This window comes from Gadus macrocephalus, chromosome 13, assembly GCF_031168955.1.
Source record: "Gadus macrocephalus chromosome 13, ASM3116895v1".
Classification (NCBI taxonomy): domain Eukaryota; kingdom Metazoa; phylum Chordata; class Actinopteri; order Gadiformes; family Gadidae; genus Gadus; species Gadus macrocephalus.
In genome coordinates this window covers 15,367,656-15,386,945 of record NC_082394.1, presented here as the reverse complement: position 1 = coordinate 15,386,945, position 19,290 = coordinate 15,367,656, and the positions used below count along the sequence as shown (strand labels likewise).

Genomic DNA, 19,290 nt, shown 5'->3' with positions numbered 1-19,290 from the left:
TCAAATGTCTTTGTAACATTTTAGAATTCCAGAAGTGTGTACCTCAGTAGTGGGTGGAGATAGGGAGGTCAAGCTCATCGGGACTGCAGAACCCAGTGATTCTGGTTATCATGTCAGAAGAATGGAGGAGGTGGATAACTTGGAGGAGGAGCTTGAAAATAATGAAGGGAGACATGTGGTAAAAGGACATTGCATTTATTTCCAAGATATTATTTTCTTTCAAAAATGAGCAAATGAGCATCACTACTAAAAAGTATTCAATTTATTATAGTTCAAGTAAATATTTTGAGAAAGCAGTCACAGTTTTTGGCTAACTGGCTACGGGGAGCTACAAGGTTATGCATTCAAGGTTAGAAATGACTATTATAAATATATTAATCTATGTAAAAATATTTAGTCTTTTCACTTAGATTTTTATTTTTTTTATTTGTTTCTGGATCACGATGCTAAGTATCCACCTTGTTCCATACAATCTGCTTGACCTGTCTTTTAAAAGTCTCTTTTGATTCTAAGAGTTTTGTAGCTGTAAGCAAACCACTCTAGATTATTGATGCCATTATTTTTTGTTACAGTTATCTTTACTTAACAAGATCACACACTGTTGTGTATTCAGTTTTATTACGTGCTGTTCCTGTTACTCCACTACACCACCAGATGGCACACTTACCTAGTGTTATACTGAAACTGTATAATGTGATGTAGAGTGATTAGAAGAAGAATACAGTGATACTCGTTGAGTGAACCTAGCAGTGCCCGTCTCGTTCTTTATTCCATTATATTAAAGGCACCCAGTGCAACTTTCGAGGCTTAAAAATAAACATTCAATTTCTAGTCTTTTTTACACATAGTAAGTTTCAATAACTCCATACCATTACATACCGACATTCAAGCAGCAAAGATGAGACGTCGTTGTGTGGTGAGAACTGATAGAAAATCGATAACAACAACAATGCCGCCATTTTCTTTATTTTTTGTAACCTACAATAAATAAAGCAGGCTTCCAGTCGATTGTTGTTGTTTACGATTTTCTATCAGTTCTCACCTGGTACCAGAAAGAGAAGTGCATGGGGGCCTCTTACCTGGCCTGTAGTCCTTTGGTATATGATGAAGTGCTGAGATCACCTTGTGGGCTGGGACTACAGGCCAGGTAAGAGGCAGACCAGGAAGTTTCACGATGGGTCATGTTTTTTAGTGGATTGTAAAGTGTATACAGAAAGGAGAAACAGGAAAGGGAACCATCACGCCCAATTAAATTGTATTATCTTTTCATGCGATAAATAGTTGCTAGACATGGCTGATTCCTGACAAACTGTCTGTCTGCGTGTTTTATTGATATTGACCCGAGTGTGCCTGACGGTGGTTGGGTTGTGGGCACCCATATTAGGAAATGGCTTGTTAAAATTACACAAAACAGTCAAATATTTCTTTAGGGATTACTATAGGCTTTTTTATTATACTAAATAGATAATAACCGAAAGACAACCAATAATTAAAAGCAAAATGAACAAGTAGGGAAGATAAATATTATGCTATGCCCATGCTACGATTTAGGCCTAATAATAATAATCATAGTCAGATAATCTTGTTTAATTCGTTCTTGCACATTTAGGATATTACAAATGAGCATTGTCGACAAATCCTATTGATAAGGTAAATATTCTGGTGTGAATAAAAATATCATCTGTACAAAATAATAATGTTCCCATGGAATAAGAGTATCGGGTGCGTTGCTGCTAACAAAGTGATTTAACCGGAAGGTGCGTTCACACCAAACGCGAAGGGGCGACACGACTCCATACAAAGTCAACGTAGAGACGCGAATCGGGCAAGTTTTAATTTGTCGCGCGACACTTTCGCCGAGAGAGAGAGAGAGAGAGAGAGAGAGAGAGAGAGAGAGAGAGAGAGAGAGAGAGAGAGAATGAATTTGCATTGTACTGAATATATTATCTGTGTGCTTGGATGTACTCTGAACTTGGTCCCTGAATGTAACCTGTGGCTCCTCAATGGCCCCTGTTTTAGAACAATCGTAGAACCACCACTGGGGTCGGTGACTCAGTGGTTCTGTGTGTCGCGACTCGCGGCAACCTTGGAGACTCTCCATCGCGTCGAAGCGCCATGTTATATAGATCAATCAACCCAGTCTCACCAATATGCGTACAGATCGCACGGTTTGACACTTTCAAAATGCGTGCAGTACATACACCAAATGACCATTTCGCGTGCATATGATACGCAAAACCCAGCATTAACTACTGTGGAGGGCGGATGCGTCCATTTCGCGTGCATATGATACGCAAATCCCAGCATTAACTGAATGGGAAATGCAATATTTTAGGACAGATTCACCATTAAACGTGTTTCTAATGACATTTCTAGCGAGAAATGTACTTTTTCCTTGAATGATCTTCAGTCAGTGAATGTGTATGATCTTTATTAATCTTTATTATCTGAATGGGAAATGCAATATTTTAGGACCGATTCACCGTTAAACGTGTTTCTAATAACGTTTCTAGCGAGAAATATACTTTTTACTTGCATAATCTTGAGTCAGTGATTGTGTCTGATCTTTAGTTTTATAGTTATTAGGAAGATTTTATCGGCTCGCTCGCATGTTTCAACGACGTCAGGTTGTTAGGGACGCTGCTTTCGCTAAACTAGCAGCTCACGTGTTTCCTGCGTTTGTGTTATTAAACCGTTACTTTATGTAACCTTTAATGATATCATCTTGTTAGAAACACGTATATCTGAGAGCCAACCCAGTCGACAAAAGCATACGTTGACAGTACTGCGGTCAAGTGAGCCGCCATTCGTTCTTCCGCGGTTAAACCAGCCGTCACACAAAATCTTCGTGCGCCTTTACTCTAAACAGCCTTTGGGTGGTATCTCGCAACGTTTTAAAAATAAAACCCTTCACCTACGTGTGTAGATATATAGAACACTAGCTGTCTTACGGCGGCGTCTAGAATGTCCGCACTTGTGGACATCTTGCCAGTCAGCTGCTCACCCATAACATTGTGTTGGTAGTGGTACTGTATGTACTTTATAAATAACCATAACTTGCTACATTTTCAACCGTTTTCCCAACGGTTTAGTTTCTTACAAACCTTATTAACGTGGTTATAATATTGTACCTATAGAACTTTTTTTTTTTTTTAGAATCTAACATAATTATTCATCAGTATCATGTATGCAGTGCCGTAACTACATCTCTGACGTTTATAACAAAACAAACCGTTGGAAAATGTAGCAAGGTGGTTAAGGTTATTTAAAAAGTACATGTACCACTACCAAGTCAACACAGTGTTATGGGTGAACAGCTGACTGTGGCAAGTTGGCCGCCAGTGCGGACCTTCGACTCCATTGGCCAGCAGAATATGCATGTGTACGTTTTTCAAATGACATTTTCTCAAAATCTATACAGTAAAATCAAATGGTTCCTTGTGGTCAAGTAGTCAGTACAACAGTTAGTATGTTCATATCAGTCAGTGCCTGAACTTATGTGAAGTTCGGTCTATAGCCCACTTCAAAGTGCTGGCATAATGCAAATTTGCAAAGGCGAGAATATGCATGTGTACGTTTTTCAAATGACATTTTCTCTAAATCTATACAGTAAAATCAAATGGTCCCTTGTGTACAAGTAGTCAGTACCACAGTTAGTATGGTCACATCAGTCAGTGCCTGAACTTATGTGAAATTCGGTCTATAGCCCACTTCAAAGTGCTGACATAATGCAATTTTGCAAAGGCGAGAATATGCATGTGTACGTTTTTCAAATGACATTTTCTCTAAATCTAGAGTAGTCAGCACACCGGTTGATATGGTCATATCAGTCAGTGCCTGAACTTATGCTCTAACCAATAGAGTGGCGAAGTCACGCCCCTTCCGGTAGGGCTCATGGGACCTATGAGATCGAAAAATATGAATGGGTGTCAATGGAGAGAAAATAATTATTTTCTGGTCCCAGTCTTTATATGCCCTGGATTACACATATGTTGTTTGTGGATTTAAAGGATAATTTTTCATACACAAATGTTGTTTGTGGATTTAAATGATAATTTTTCATGCAAAGAAAACTAAAAATGTTCGTGAAGAAGTTTGATAATTTTAGGTTTTATGTGAGGCCGCTTTGTGAACTACAGCTCTTCGCTGCTCTAGACGCATATGATATACGTCACCACACCCGCCCTTGGAACTCGGCACAGAGATGGCGATCTCTCTGCCCCACTTCACCGCTTTTTCCAAGGGGAGGATAAAAGCATCGAAAGAGGTGAAAACCATTATAAGTCGGGGCACGTGCAGAGTTTCAGTTATGCCGATGGGAAGATTGTCGGTCATCTCCACGCCAGTCGCAGGGAGCGTGACGTCACATACGAGCCGTGTAGTCTTTCTCGTTGTGTTCTCTCTACAGCCTTTATCTGAACAATTGCACAATAAACGGTCGAACTCTTTGCATGAAAAATTATCCTTTAAATCCACAAACAACATATGTGTAATCCAGGGCATATAAAGACCGGGACCAGAAAATAATTATTTTCTCTCCATTGACACCCATTCATATTTTTCGATCTCATAGGTCCCATGAGCCCTACCGGAAGGGGCGTGACTTCGCCACTCTATACGCAGGCCTCCGTCCATGGACATAATAAAGGATGGACCACGGACTGGAAAATGGCCGTGTTATGTATCCATGACAGTGTTTACGGCATGCCCGTATTTTGATAGCATGCCTGTATTTTAATGTAACGGATGACGTGTTTCCGGTGACGTGTGTCCGTTGGGATAAGTTGGAGTAAACAGTTGAACTCATGAGGCTCCCGTGTTTCGCGTAGTGTTTTGCACACACAACAGGCCGCCCATTCATTCCTATGCAAACTGCTCAGTGGCGCATGGTAACATACAGGAGCAATTTGCTTCCACGGTATGTGGCCAGGACACGTGACCTAGTCCGTGACGTACCGGATGCAGAGATCTTCTTCTTCTTCTAGTTTAGTGGCGGATCATAGTTTTTCCCCATATACCGCGACCTACTGGACTACTACACAGGAGTTTGTGACAAGGACGTTGACAAGGACAAGGACGTTGGCAAATCATACTTTAAATCATACAAATAAATTCAAAGAAAAAACCAAACTAACGAAACAAAATAAACAAAATAAAACAAACTAACAAAAGAAATGAATAAATAAAAATAAAAAATATATATACTTAAGGTTAAATTCTTCTAATTAGGTTAGTATCTTTTAGCTAATTTATCAGCAATTTCATTGCCATATATTCCATGGTGGGCTGGAATCCAACAGAACTGAATAACTAATTAACTTATAATATTTAAAAGAAGATGCTTTACCTCTATCACCAAATCTTCACGTATTTAATTATTTGTTATAAAACTTAGACGCTGGTGGAGGGCTGACCATCCGGGGAAGCTAAATCACGCTAGGAAATGGGTGAACAGCAGAGATGGGAGTAAGTCCCATACATGCAAGTCTCAAGTCAGTCGCAAGTCTTAGCCCTCAAGTCTCAAGTAAGGCCCAATCTCAATACTTCCCCTTACCCCTTATCTTCCCCCTTACCCTTGAAGTTGCGCGTTCATGTGAGAGCTAGTGGTGTCTCAATACCCAATTTGATCAAGATTAAGGGATAAGATTGAGTGCTATGTACCCCTTATTTTTAAGATGATTTGAGAGCTCACTTGCTCCTCCAAGGGCTATCCCAGAGCACATAGCGAAACCGGGAATTTTAAAAAAAACATGGCTGCTTGATGCGAGGAATATTTTACAGCTATCTACACAACTTTTTATATGTTTATAATGACTCGGTTTGATCTGAAATGTGCTACACGAACGATGCATAGTATTGTAGGTCTTAACTGAAGCTTTCAAACGGTAGTTTTAGGATACAATTAGCGCGTATACCACCACTCCATTGGCTTATATGGTAGCTTGCCAGCTAGATGCTAGGCCTGCTGCAGCGGATTCGAATTGTATCCGAATCCGTTCGGTTCGTTTACCACAGTTCGGAGCATTCTGGAGATCCGCGGATTTCGGTTTCATGAAGGCATTGCCTTATGTAGCGTATTTTGCCTACTGTAGCCTACGTCCGATACAAAAGGGTGTTTAGGACCCAGCGGAATGCATTCTCTCCAGTGCTGCCCGAGCCAATGAGACTTTTCCCGCCCCTCCCTTCAGCCTGTCAGCGTTCAAAACAAACTGGGCTTTAAACTTCGTTGCGCTCGTCGCCAGAGTTCTAAGCCTCGTCGGCCGTTATCCCTTACATGTTACACTCAGTGCACCATGTTTTCAAATGCATTTAGGGGAACATTTATTGCACAAAAAAGCCTTGCAAGTTGTCTGATTGCAGTCAATTAACACATTGCAAATAGCCTGTGGGTCTCATTCATTTTTGTGTTTCTCCCCCAAACCCTCCGTCAAAAAAAAGTCCGCCTTTTTACTATCACGGACATGATCTGAACCGTATCCGAAACCGAGGCCCAAAACGGTTATCTGAACCGAACCGTGGACACACTGATCCGTTTCACCACTATGCTACACACACCCTCAACTCTTCAACGATGGCGGCAGCATCTAATGCCGCTTTTCCACTGCATGGTACCAGCTCGACACGACTCGACACGACTCGACTCAGCTCGCATTTTTTGCGTTTCCACCGCGGTACCATGGTATCTGGTACCTGAAGTGGCTGCTTTTTCTAGTACCTACTCGCTCTAGGTTCCAAGCGAGCTGAGCCGATGCTAAAAGGTGACGTCGGCAGACGGCCGGCGACTGATTGGCCAGAGAGTGTGACGAAGTCACGAGAGCGACATGGCAACCATGCTGGTAACATCCATAGCAGCGCCGCAGCCAACATGTTCCACTTCTCCAACTTCTTCAACATGCCAGCTAATAATAGTAATGCGATCGATGTCCTCCATTGTTGTTATGTGGGTTCTGTCCATGTGTGGGTTGCGTATGTGTTGTTTGCGTCGCGTACACAAATACGTCACGGCCCTTTCGCGCAGCCGACCCCGCCCACGTCCAGGAGGTACTATTTGCGGTGGAAAAGCACCCGTGCTGCTACCGTGTCGAGTCGTGTCGTGTCGAGTCGTGTCGAGTCGAGCTACATGTGCGGTGGAAAAGCGGCATAAGATATATATATATATATATCGCTCTTCTTCTCTGGCTTTTATTGGCGTTTCGGCGCTCTGGTGACGGGGCAGCCAGCTGGCGACGATGAATGATGACGTACCCGAAACCGAGTGGCGTCTCATTTCATAGGGGAAAGATCTCAGCCCTTGGCCCTTACACTTGCAAGTGCTAGGGTTAAGACAAAGACAAAGACAAAGCAAAAGGGGCAAGGGGAAGAATCGAGATTCGGCCTAAGTCCAAGTCGTCAGTAAGGAGGATCAAGCAAGTCAAGTCCAAGCACAGCTTTAGTCAAGCAAGTCAAGTCAAGTCTCATCATCAAGTCAAGTCAAGTCAAGTCAAGTCATTATCAAATTCGTTTTTCGTTTTTTCTGTCTGTATTTCATCAAACCTGTTTTTCAGAGTCATTTTTTTTAAATGTAAGAAGATAAGTTACGTAATGAATCAGCTCAACATGAATGAATCTCAAACAGCTTTTTATTTGTGTGTGTGTGAATCAAGGACGTTAATCCATCTAGGTTTGCAACATGTTACTCACCTTTCTTTATGTGCCGTCCTGAAATGTCGGATGAAATTCGACGTGGTGCTTGGCAAATCCGTAATTTTGACATTGCAGATTTTGCATGTCGCTCCTCTTTTATTTTGTGTTGTGTAATCTTTATAGCCAAAATTGATTATTTTCGGGATGTTGGTCGGAGCGCCTTCCATCTCTGCTCATGATCACTCACTAGACTCATGCAGGAATGTCACGTTGCGTGGAAGAGGGCGGGTTGCCAGGTTGCAGGTCAGGAGCACTCGCGCACAATAAAACAATGTTCATCTAATATTTTTTTTATTCTTATTATTTAAAATATTTAGCAAGACTGCAATGACTTGGCAAGTCACATGACTCAAGTCAAGTCAAGTCACAAGTCAGGAAGGGGCAAGTCAAAGTCAAGTCAAGTCTTTCGTTAGTGTTGGTCAAGCAAGTCACAAGTCGCAAAACTGGCGACTCGAGTCGGACTCGAGTCAAGTCTTTGACTCGAGTCCCCCCATCTCTGGTGAACAGTGTGATGAACGCATTTGTTAGTGTAGAGCTAGGAGGCAACAGCGTAGAGCATCCTGGAATAAGGTTTAACTGCTGTAGTTTATACCTAAAAGACAAGGTTCATTTCACCAATAGGGGAAATGACATTTTTTTAAAAAGCATTTCACAGTCTCTTGAAGCGATAATCCAGAGTGGGTGAAACTGACACTTTTAGGGCCAATGCCTTCAGCCTTCTCCACTCTGAATTGTAGTTTCAACAGTTTTCAATACTGTAAGATATAATCCAGGTCCTTAATCTTTATTCGATGATGCTCTTCTCTGCGTATTTGATAAATCAGTAATTATAACCTTTTTGGTAATCATTTGGTAATCATTTGCGTTTATCACACTGTTCATTCATTTCACTGTTCTTCCTCTCATTCCTTTCCTTATCTTAGGCTACCTGTCTTTGTTTCCCCTTCCACTCTTCTGCCCCAGCCAAACAGCCAAAAAATGTGTTTTGTTCAAATTTGGGGTGGGGGGTCTTTTAATAAAAGCTTTTTTTTATTGTAACACTTGGTTCAAAAATTAAGTGGTCAATGAAAAATATAAAAAGGTCACTTCATACAATTAAAACAGAAGTACACTTAAGCGGCGGTGACCCATGCTATACTTTATGTGGTCCAAAGGCTGAATGAACCTGAACTATTTCGCAAGCTATTCAAGTGTGTCTTCCTCTAACCCTCTTGCAGGCAAGAGCAGCGTTCTCAGGTTTTAAAGTCATGCTGTCTATCCAATGCACCGTCATTCCTAATTTAGGAATGACGGTGCACTGGATAGACGGCATTACTTTAAACTTGAGAAGAAAAGTTACTTAGGAATCCTAAGTAACTTTTGTTGTTGGCTTCGATTCCATGTCGGGATAACACAGGAAAATGTTTTCCTGTCGGATGTTGGCTTGCGAGTCGCGGTTATTTTATCTAGTATTTTTCTTAATCTGGGCGATTCAACAGTCGACAGGGGACTATCAAATCCCCTGTCGACTAGAGGGACGACAGGGGATTTGGGGGGGGGGAGTCGCGGTGTCCTGCTTACTGCGGTGAGGGTTTCGTATAATTTAGTTAATTAATTAAGGGCGCCACCAGAGGGCGCCCCCGACACATTTTATTTTTCATCCTCCATGGGCCCCTGACGCCGTCTGGGCCCCGGGCAGCTGCACCGGTTGCACCGTCGATATATACGCCACTGTGTCTTCTACAATGAATCCTGCAACCAGACTGTCTTTCTGTGTCACCTGCTTCTGCGCTCCAACACTTGAACACTCCTTCGCACAAGCAGCTACGTCACTCAAATCGATCGCTATGGCAACGTGCCGGGGCAAGCAGGCGCTGTAGACACACAGGCAGCACGCATGCACGCACCACAACAGATCAGGACTTTACACGCAGGCAAACACGGCTTGGGTAACTCAGGAAAGCGCGTTACAATAGTCTAGTAAAATAGTGTAGTTACCGATATTTTAAATGTAATGCGTACCTTTACTTCGTTACCCAAAAAAGTAATATCGTTACATAACGCGTTACCCCCACCACTGCCCAGTGGGCATACTACTTCTAAAATACAAAAAAGCTAACAACAAAACGAACAAACAATCCATCTCTGCAATCCTACTTTGAATCTACTGAAAGTTAGTCTCAAATGTATATGTCTCAATTTTGCCAAGTAGGCCCTAGTTTACATCAAAATCTCTAGAAGTCAATAGTTAATTGGTTATTGTTTCTTTCCATTAAATAGTATTGTCTTGAGCAGGCCCTGCAACTGAAAATGTAGGCTATGAATTAGAAGAGATTTAGGATTTGCCAACGTCCAGCAGGACACCCTAAAATGGACGAGAATGCAGGACATCGCATCTTAGAAATTCAAAAACCTGATAACGTGCTCCGTGTTGGCGCGTCATGGCCTACACAGAAAATACATTGAATGTTAGAAATCCAATGTCATTAAAATTGAACATCGCTGGATATCCACCATTTGAAGAAACAAAACATTTAAATACTCAGAGTCCTTCTCCTAAAAAATAAAAACAATCACAATCCAAATAATTTCCTATAGGCCTAGATTCAATATCAGTTTATCCTTATAACGCTATGGACAGGGTGAACAGAAATAGATGACAGCCTACCATCAAAAACGAGCCTTATAACAACGGACCAGCAGATGTCGCTCTGTGTCTGAACTCTGAGGTCTGTAGAGGGCTTTGGGCATGGCATCAAGTAGTTTGGAGGAATATCCTTTTGTGGTCTTTAGTATATTGGAAAGTTTTGCAAATCAGTGTTATCTCCACACATAATTATGGCATCACTCACTCACCCCAATGTGGGGCGAAGACTTTCAGACTTCATTAGTATTTTTTTGTAGTTTGTTGAATTATTTTCAATTATAACATTATTATTATTATATTAATATTTTTTTTAGGCTTCAGGCGCTTATTTTTGTTATAGTACAACCACCTGTACACAGTAGTTTAGTGGTTAGGCTCTACTCTTCTCAGCACAATGTTGTGGGTTTAAACCTACCTATCAGTGCATTGGGTCAATTTAAGATAAGTTAGCAAACATTTCCTTAAAAATAAGTCAGCAAACGTTATTTGTACTTTGTTCTCTGTGTTTTATTTTTCATAATGACTGCTATTGGGTCTAAATACGGATTTGCAACATACTGTGTGAACCGTGTTTAAGGAGCTCTAAATCCAGTTGGGCAAAACAGTTTACATTATTTGTAGAGCTGTCGTTGGGGATGGGGACCTTTGAATAAAGGTCACAAGTACTTTTTGGAAACTTGTGACTACTTTTCAGCAGATAGCTCATAACCAGCTGTCCATCCACTCGCCAGCCTCTATCTGAACTCCCTGAGCATTATAAGCTGCATTGTTTTCCATTTAGTTTTCCATTCTTTTTTGGAAATGATCCTTGAAAATCGTATAAAAAAGTACTTAAATGACCAAGCTTGACCCCATTATTTTTTTCGTAGACATAATTTTGTAACTGTTCATTTCGGTTGGTTGCATCTGCCACTTTAATGCTAGATGCCACTAAATCCTACACACTGCATCATTAATGTGATTCAAAATTGAGGCTGTCATTCTGCAGGAGCGTTTCTAGGTTTCATAATCATCCGGGGCTTAACCCAGAGGGAAAGGGAATTAGGTATCCCTCTGGGCATACTTAAAGATAAAAAAAAATGGTATGCTTTATTGTGCATGCACATTTTTTCATAATGCTTTACCTAAATAAACAAAACAGCATATTATATTTTTAATTAGTTACCTGACTGCTGACTGCTTATCAAACATCTAAAGGTCCATTCAAGTTATTTCAGAGTAAAATGAATACAAGTGAGACAGACTATATGTATATATGGATGGATGGATAGATGGATCTGACTGGGGATTGGATAGGTTATTTCACTTGAGGTGGTAAACAGTCTGGTTATGTTTTTAAACTGTTTACTATCTTTCCAGAAGGACTATGCTACTTTATTTTGAGATGTCCCTGGAATCCCTGTGTTTCTTTCTAAATAACTTACTACCATTAGTGACTAGAATCATTATTACACTGTTTTTTACACTGAATTTAATAATGCAGTCCATAGTTACCAGTATACCAATAAATATCGAAAGATTTTCTTTTGGTACCCAGAAATTATATTCGGGCCTAACCAAACAATATCCGAATATAACAGCCTAGTGAAGCCACTGTCGTTCTGTATATGATTTGTGTTTAGGAAGAGCCACTTCGTTGCTCTGAAGGCGGTGAAGAGTGCGACAACATTCACAGAGAATATTTAAGTGATACTTTTATTAATTCTACTACTACCACCAGTGCTATTACTAATAACACTAACTTCCAATATCTTAAAAAAAGGGTAAGGGTCTAAAACAGGAAAATACTTAATTCATGAAATTATTCATCAAATTCTAAATCAAATAAATGCATAACAAATAATGCAAATGCCAATAAATGCATAACAACAATATCAAACCCATAACAACATAACTCACAAAGTTAGAAAATACTTGCGCTATCAACCTCAGAATATACAAAGTAGGCTACCAACCTCAGAATATACAAAAATGGTGGTGGTTGGTCCTGTTAATGGAACAGAACCGTCCCTGAGTCTGGGGGATGTTAATCAACAACAGAGGGCTTTGTGATGCTGATGACCAATGTCATTATTCACACCATTTGAAAAGTGTTAATTGAAGAGGTTGTTTCTAATTAAGAAGCTGCTATATAGCAGGATGTGATTAGCGCTAATGCTAACAGATATGTAGAAACAGCTGCTGTCCTCGTGACATGATCTTTATCTGGGGAACATGATAAACCAGCCATATGAAGCTGTCTCCATGCTGTCTCCATACACTTTATGAATCTCTGTATGAATGAGTCGGGACGTTTGAAACACACATGCGGGACGAATGAAACAGCATATTTTAAAAAGAAACTATTGACCTTACTCTTGTTTTTATGCAACATACCGGACAACATACTAGTGTACTCGTCATTGCTAAAATTTCACATAATTCTGCATAATATAAATAGGTCAAAATATATTTTTGGCCCGTGCGTAATTCTGCGTAATTGTCAAGATGCACACTTCGATTAAAACTCACCTTTCTTCTTTTGGACCACTAAATTTGCATTAAATTTACTTATTTCCCTGTCCTAAGTCATGTTTAGGGATACACAGTTGAACAACCTTTTATTTATTTTAAACAAAAACTACCAGGTCAACCGGATAACATGACACCTGTTGCGTTTGAAACGGGTGTTTCAATCGTCCCGACAGCGACTACTGAAACTTCAACACTCTGACATTGCACACTTTAGCACAGGTTTAAGTACTAATTCATCTGTTTTATAGTCATATTATTATGGCATTGAACAAAAAACACAACTATTTATTACCAAAAAACTACCGCAGGAAGGATTTTATGCGCTCTCGAAAACAGGTTTGGGGGATAACGTTTGAACGGTGGGACGTCATTACACGAAATTTCCCGGGGTTGGTCAGTCTTGCGTGCTGAACGTAGTGACGAAATTTGACCTGAAAGCCTTGCGTGGTTTTCGAGGAAATCTCTGTGTTTCAATCGTCCCGTGTTTCAATCGACCGGCTCTCCCTACCCAGATACACACACTTATTGGCGATATTGGCTAAGTCTTTGGCCTAATCATTCACCTGCAACTCTGCAGGATTTGTAGCACATAAGGCAACATCACAATAATTATTACAAATAAATGCATCTTTATTTAAACAAAACAGGATTTACAAGGGTTGCCATTTTTGGCGATTTGAACGAATTTCGTTAGTTTATAATATTAAGAATAGTAAAATCAAATTTTCTTGAGGCAACCGGAAACCAGGCTGAACGAATAGACGATTTGCGAACGACTCCTCCCAGTTCAGACGAGTTTCCGGTGAATCGATTCACCGGGAACTCGACTGTACTGGGAGGAGTCATTCGCGAATCAGCCTAGTTTCCGGTAGCGGTGAATCGCATCATGGAATGCACGCCATTGCACGGTTCTCAGCTGAGTCAGTCAGACTCAGTGGAGTTAGTGCTACCGGAAACTCGTTCGTTCGTTCAGTCGAGTTTCCGGTGAATCGAATGGTGAACGAGACGAACGAGAGAAACAAACCGGTTCGCTTCGTTCGTCCTAAAGACTCGTTCATTCGAACCGGTTCTCGAACAAACAAGCCAACACTACCCCTGGAGGGCAAAAAGCCGGTTCCAAGATGGCGGCTAACACTGGAAACGCTGGACAACAACCACGCAAACCTGTCTATTTCCAAACAGTTTCATGCCACGAATATTTAGATCATCTCTCCAAAGAAGAAAAGACCAGATATATGTTTAAACTGCAAGTTTTGGGCATTTGCGACCCATACACGGCACCCGCCACCGTATTTCAGCCGTTAAAAACAACCAAGTCCCTGCCAGACCTGAGAGAGGGATAACAAAAAACAGAACAATCTGAACAAAGTGTAAGTGTTTTATTCAATACAGGTGTGTATACATATATATATATATATATATATATATTAGTGGTGGGCCGTTATCGGCGTTAACGCGAAACTTTTATCGCGCGACAAAAAAAATATCGCTGTTAATCTATTTTCAGATACTTCCTTGTTCGGACCCATCACGTGACTGAACTAACCAATCAGAAGCTAGAATTTAGACTGAGGTAAACGTGAGGGAATCAGAGAGGCAGATTCAACAGAATATCCTGACTGTGTTAAATATGTAAACATGTAAATATGTTATAATTGTGTAACATAAATATGTAAATGATTAACTGACAAAAAAATTTAAGTACATTTCTAGCAAATTAACTCCAATATAAATTATATTAATTTATTCTACAACTTTCAAATATTTAACTTCTAAACCTTACATTATTATGGATTATTACACGGCTCTTCTCAATGCTGTAGACTGCTCCATTCACTTGCATGGGCCTTCCCAACGTTCAGCTGTCAATTATTTTTGTTTATGCTCCGTTCACTTGCATGGGCACTTCACAACTTCCGGCGGTGAATTATATTTGATAAATCGCCATTGCCCAGCCCAGTATAATTGACCGCTGTCAAGGTAAACAAACTGTTTTTTTGCCGTTTGCCATTTTAATCTGGATTAATCTAGATCAATTTTGGAATTAATCAAGATTAAAACAATTAATGTATGCCCACCACTAATAGAGACAGATAGATATATAGTACAGTTTTGCATATAGATGTATATAGTTACATATATACATACACACACAGTGCAGTTTTGTATATAGATGTATATAGTTACATAATACATACACACACAGTACAGTTTTGTATATAGATGTTTATAGTTATTTACAGGGTTGCCACTCTTTTGTAATGTTACATTTCATGGATTTTTCAAAAAACAAATTATTTATTATTACAATTTAAGGACCAATAATTCATAGAAAAATGTTGTAAAAAGGTAATAAAACACTAAAATATTAAAAGTATGAATTCTTTTTTGTCACTGTCCTTATTTCATTGATGGAAATAACAGTGACTTCACTGTTATTAACAGTTTTTTCTCATGTTCAACCCAAAGGAATAATTGAAGGAGCCAAATTTGTCAGTGCACAGCACACACAGACTATTTTATCTAGAGGTGTAAGACCTTCAGGATGCTCAGCTTCACACATTTGAATCCCAATTGTACTTTGAAGTATGGTGTATCGATTCCTTGCCTCACCGATAACTCTTTCCACATGTATCCTAACTGATGCAAGTCCTCGTAATAATTCCACTGGACCCAACTGGTTTTTGCCTCTAGTGAAAGCTGGGATCTTAAGCTCAGCATTGTACAGACCAACTGAATCTGCCACATCAAACCCTCTATTAGCTAGTATGACATCACCTGGGTTGAGGTGATCCAAAAATCCACTTCTTTCAGTCAAGTGTTTGTCTGATGTTCTCCCACCCCATCCCTTTGATATAAAATAAACTGTTCCTTGTGGTGTAATGCCAATTAGATATTTCATGGTATGGTGATGTTTGTATTTTGAGTGTCTGTGCTCGTGCTCTTAGGTCTCTAGGCCTTTCAATAAAAATGGCAAAGCAGTCAATAATACAAACATTTACGAAAAACCTGTCTAAATATCATAGGCATTGATAACTGAAGCTCCTCTCGATTTGGCCAAAACAAAATTGCTGGAGCAAGCCTTGCATTCAGCACTTCAATGGTGCTTCTAAATGTTCTGCTGACAGTTGGAATTGAGATCTTAAACATACAACCAAGCAATGACAGGGGAAGGTTCATTTTCAGCCTCATAGGAGTTAACAGAAGTCGTTGGAAGGGAGAGAGGTTTGTACCAGTCTGCAGAAATTATAACACAAATGTTGAAACTACTTGTAACTTTGAATATGTGGAGATTCCAGTCATTGCCTTCACTTTTTCCTCATCTTTTTCAAAAGCCAGTTCATCAAATGTTCCTGATTTAATAATGTCTTTCAGCTTACGGTTTTCCTCCCTGAGGTCATTACACTCCCTTCCTTCCTTCCTTGCATGGCTTGTCGTCACACTGTTGTTCATCCACAGCAGGTGGCACAGGTCCAGCATCTGGTACTGATGAAAGGTCAAGGAGGACATCCACTGCATCTTTCTTCTTTTTCTCCTCCACCCTCTTGTTCTTCATTCTGCTGTGCTGTTCATACCTTTCCATGTCTTTCTCCCTTTATCTCTTCTTGGTGGCTGGAATGTGTGAGAAGATGGGTGGAACCCAGTCAGGGGACAAGGGGTCGTCACATTTGGCACCTATAATGACACAAGAGGGTTTATGTCCCACATATGCCAACAAGTTATTAGTAAAATCAAGAACATTGTGATATCATTCCTTCAGACAGTGTTAACTTAGTTTTAGTCTTTGTCACTTACTGAAAATTGCATTTAGTTAGTCCAATTTTGTTTTTGTAAATGTTTACAGTAGGCAGTGGAACACAGTTTTAATTAAAGTCAAATTTTATTCCATGTTTTAGTCATTATGTTCTCAGACAGTTTCATGATACTGTAATGGATTTTGCTAAATTATATTTCTCCTGGCTGTAAGAGAAAAAAGTGATATTATCCTGAGCTAGCTGTTTAGACTTTAGACATCTAAGCTATGTGTTTGTTACAGTACTTCATTCATATAACTAACGTTACCATAATAATTTATTCATGAAATAAAATCACTTAAAGGTTGGGTATGGAATTCTCTTTTTTGGCCATTTTTGCAAAATTACTTGAAATCCTTATCATAACCCACTTACAGCCACTGAGTTAGAAGTACTGACATGACAATTAAACAAGTCAATCATCTGTGGAACGGGCAGGGCTCGAAAAACTCCAGCCAATGATTTCCATTGCCACCGAGTTGCATTGGACAGTAAGTACGTCAATCAAACGGTCGTACTGCACTCCCCCTCCCCCGCGCCCCGCGCGCGACCCCTTCGTGCACGTACTCAAACCTCGTGACCCAGAGCAAGCTTCTGTTTGTTGTTATCCTGCGGTAGCTACTGGAGCTAGCTAACTAGCAAATGACTCGCTCTCGCGCATTTGTGTTCGCTCGTGCATGATTGCGCGTCCATGTACTTGGAATGGGTGGAGTCAGAGTCAGCGTTGAAGGAGAGGGGGTAGGACCATTTGAGTTGTGTATTTTTCAAAATCTGCTGGCATTTCGCAAATCCCATACCCAACCTTTAAACAAATAATATTATCTGAATTTTCGGAAAATTTACACTGCATGCAAACTGGTAAAACCCTCTCCCCTTCCTACATCTGACTGTTATCTTTTCAGACTGAAAATGATTAGCAAGGCCGCTGGAGTTGGGTGCATAGGTCCACTTAAGCGAACCATGTCGGAACGAATACGTAAATATATAATGACTGACAGTACAATAATTAAAATACTGTGTTGACTACCGAGCTTAACCTTACCTTTGATGAAATGTTCGCTATAAAGACGTGTGTACTTCGATGGTTGCCATTGTTTGTTCTCCCAAGGGACGGAGGCAAGTCTCAAGGCACATATCCACAACCTGCTCCTCTCTGGGTTTTCTTTCTCAGACGGGATTCTGTAAAAGCACAACCAGGCTTGTCTCCTCGTCGATTTGTGCAGCCAATTGCCCAACAACTATCTGGCATTTTGGCAAAAGTTAAGCCAAAGCTAGTAAAAAAAAGTAGCTGGCGGGCAGCGGACAGGCAGTTGAAATAGTGTCTTTTGCCCTCCAGGTGGGCGTTCCAACAAGGGCGTGACGTCACGTGAAAACTATGTATAAACGTGGGCACCGCCCACATTTCCCACGGCACCGTGTATATAAGGCGGCGCAAACCGCCTTATATATATTTTAAGGGCCTCAGTGCGCCTCCTGTCCCGCCTCCTGTGGCGCCTGCCGCATGCTGCCTGAAGAGGGGCTCCTCTCCAGGCACCTCTTTTTCTCCCCGTCGGTGGATCTCGCTGAGGCCATCGACCTCTTCAGGGCCGGAGTTCCGGATGCCCAGGACTCCGACGAGCACTTCGAGGTTGACGACGTTGCCTCCTTGGACGACGTCTTTCCTTGTTCTGCGTCCGAGTTCTCCCGTTCCGGGGCTTCCACCAAAGCCACTATCGTCCCGAGGGAGAGACTGCGCCGGATGGACGATCTCTTCGGGGGCGAGTGTTTCCGCACCCTGTCTTCCTCCCGGCGGGATAAACAGTCCCCCCCCCACCGGTTCAGCACCTTTTCACTGCTGCGGGTGGGAACCCCTCTACTCTGAGGGCCCCGGTGAGGGCCTTCACTGACTTCACCAACGTGGAAGGGTGGGCTGATACTCCCTCGCCTGGAGCCTTCCTTAGCAGCGCTTCTCTGTCCGGGCGCCGGATGGCGTCCTAACGAGATGCCGCTGCCCCCCGACCGCCTCCAGAAGCAGATTACCGGCCTGACGGACAGGTTGTTCGTCTGTGCCTCGCAGTCTGCAGCGGCGGTCAACAACATCGCCCTGCTCTCCTCTGCCCTGGTCTCCTTGTCGGCTGGCAGGGAGGCTTACGGCCCGGAGGAGGCCGAGAGATGGCTGACGGTTTCCCGCTTCTCCAGCGCCATCCTTCAGCTGTGCCAGCCGGTAGACATTTTTCGGCGGGCCGGCATATGGCATGGGCCACCATGATCCAGAGGGCCATATGGCTCTCTCACACTGCGGTTCCGGAACGAAAGCGGGCCAGCCTCGTCCAGGACCCATTAGCTCCGGATGGACTATTTGGGCCCCGGTTCTCGGAGGTGCTCGCTCACCAGCAGTCCGTCCGTGAGAATCGTTCCCGGTTCGGGGCGATTCTCACGGGCTCCTCCCACCAGCAGGCCGGGAGGAAGCGGGGTCCAGGCCGGTTCCAGCGCTCCAGGGGGGCGCCTCCGCCTCCAACCCCGATGCCACAGCAGCAGTCGCAGCAGCAGCCGGGGAGAGCAGCACCGCGGAAGTTCCGCAAACTTGCTCCCACTTTTTCTTATCCAAACAATAAAGAAAAGAAAGACCGTTCGACCGAACGGCAGTACATACTCTCTTAAGAGCAATATTCCCTTAGATGACCTCTTTCCCCC

At 41.8% G+C, this 19,290-nt stretch overlaps 1 pseudogene; it reads right to left on the bottom strand.

Moving 5' to 3' along the window:
* Positions 1–15,823: 15,823 nt before the first annotated feature.
* On the bottom strand, positions 15,824–17,919 carry LOC132470550 (uncharacterized; annotated as a pseudogene).
* Between the last annotated feature and the right edge of the window lie 1,371 nt (positions 17,920–19,290).